This window comes from Myotis brandtii, unplaced genomic scaffold (genome assembly GCF_000412655.1).
Source record: "Myotis brandtii unplaced genomic scaffold, ASM41265v1 scaffold115, whole genome shotgun sequence".
NCBI lineage: Eukaryota > Metazoa > Chordata > Mammalia > Chiroptera > Vespertilionidae > Myotis > Myotis brandtii.
The window spans coordinates 10,495,252-10,497,147 of NW_005353967.1; positions in this window are offsets into that span (position 1 = coordinate 10,495,252).

Genomic DNA, 1,896 nt, shown 5'->3' on the forward strand with positions numbered 1-1,896 from the left:
CCAGCCAAGGGAACCTGCTCCATTGATTAAAGAGCTTCAGTTTTTCCCTTTCAACTGCCTCCTCCTCTCACCTTTGCCTGAAGATGTGCTCGATGAGTCAGAACCCTTCAGTGGCAAGCTGTAGAATACAACTTCAATGAACTTTAGCCAGAAAGGGGATGTTATTCCAAGGAATCCAGGATGTCTCAAGAAACCCAATGGTAGGAATGCCATGGTGTCAGGAAAGGACTTGAACATGAACTGTGCAGCCATCAGCAGCCTTTCCACCGTGCTTTTCTGTTCCTCTTAGTTTGCTCCATTTTGTACACTCACTTCTTGTGGCTTCATATCCTCAAGGCAGAATCCCAGTTCCAGGAGCAAGAACCGTACTTGGACTAGTTTGGATCAGGTTCAGTTTGCTGTCAAGTCCAGCCAAAATAGCTTAACAGAGACCAGATTTACCCTGCTGCCTGAAACAAGTGAATCCATAAAATATAGGAGCACTGGGTTTTGAACATGGATACCAGGAGGTGCAGGACAGTGATCCTCAAAAGTGGAAACAGGAGGTGAGCCTTATGGTTGCCTCAACTTGCTGCCTGGAGAGTTTCCAGGCGGCAGCACAGGTGGGGGAACCCGAGAGGAGCCCCGTAGTCTCCCCGAGTTGAGAAAACAGACCTGGGAGTCTGAGCAAGACACGGTGGCTAGAAGTAGCAGGACAGAATACCAGAGAGAAGAGAACTGGAGAGACGGAGGTGGGGGGGGGGGGTCTCACTGAGCCTTAAGCTGAGTACTGACCAGTACATCCATGTAAAGAAACCTCTGGAAGGCAGAAAAAGGGCCACCTAAAAGGAGCTGTCACAGGGCCTGACATCGTTTGTTTCCACCAGTCAGACCATGGGGGGGGGGGGGGGGGGAAACAAGGTATCCAGTGGAATTCTCAGAGGTTTTAAAACCGGCCAAGGCCTCTTTCTCTGTGTCCCTGGCTGCCCACCTCTCCAGAGAACCCTCCCTCTCTTAATTGAGTCTCTTGGCTTTCCTACTCTTCCCAGGATGTTAATTGAACACAATGCATGGCTGGTTTTCGGAGAAAATTTTGTTTCTTTTCTGATTTTTACATGGGCAGATTTTATTTTATATCTTAATATTTCCCCCCTTTTTATTAAATTTATTGGGGTGACATTGGTTAATATGATCATATAGGTTTCAGGTGTGGGTTTCTATGTTACAAAATCTGTCTGTTGCACCGTGTGCCCACCACCCAAACTCAAATCTTCTCCTGTCCCCTTATATTCGGTCCCCCTCTACCCTCCACCTCCTTCCCTCTGGCAACCAACACATACTGTTTGTGTTCGTGAGTTTCAGTTTTATATCCCACCTATGAGTGAAAGCATGGGATGGGCAGATTTTAATGTTTCACCTGTACTCCTCAAAGAAGGGGTACTTCTCGACACCCCCTCGCTGGCAGGTAGTTCAGCGCCTTTTGTTCTGCCCACTCCCCCACTCCTCGGGGCGCTGGCCTGTGTGGGCGAAGGCTCCCCCAGCCCTGCTCGGTTTGTCTGGAACCCGCCCGCCCTGTGCTTGGGCAAACAGAACTGCAACTTGGGCGCATCTGTGTACAGGGCCAACGTGTGAACCTCAGGTGAAGTCTTCCCGGCACGGAGTGGGGCCAGGCTGTTGACGAAGTGAGGGAACGTGGAGGGGTGTCTGGAGAGCGCGGGACAGGAGGCACGGGGCTGGTCCCTCGCCGGTGGAAGGACCGACCGCTCAGTAGTGAGAGGGAGCAGCGCGAGTCCAGCGACCAGACACCCTGTGCGCAGGGGCAGGAGAGAGAGCAGAGGAGGCGCGCGAAGGCTGAACCCCCGGCAGCCAGACACCAGATCCGAAGGGGAGCCGGCGGAAGGGGTCCGCGGGCGCTGG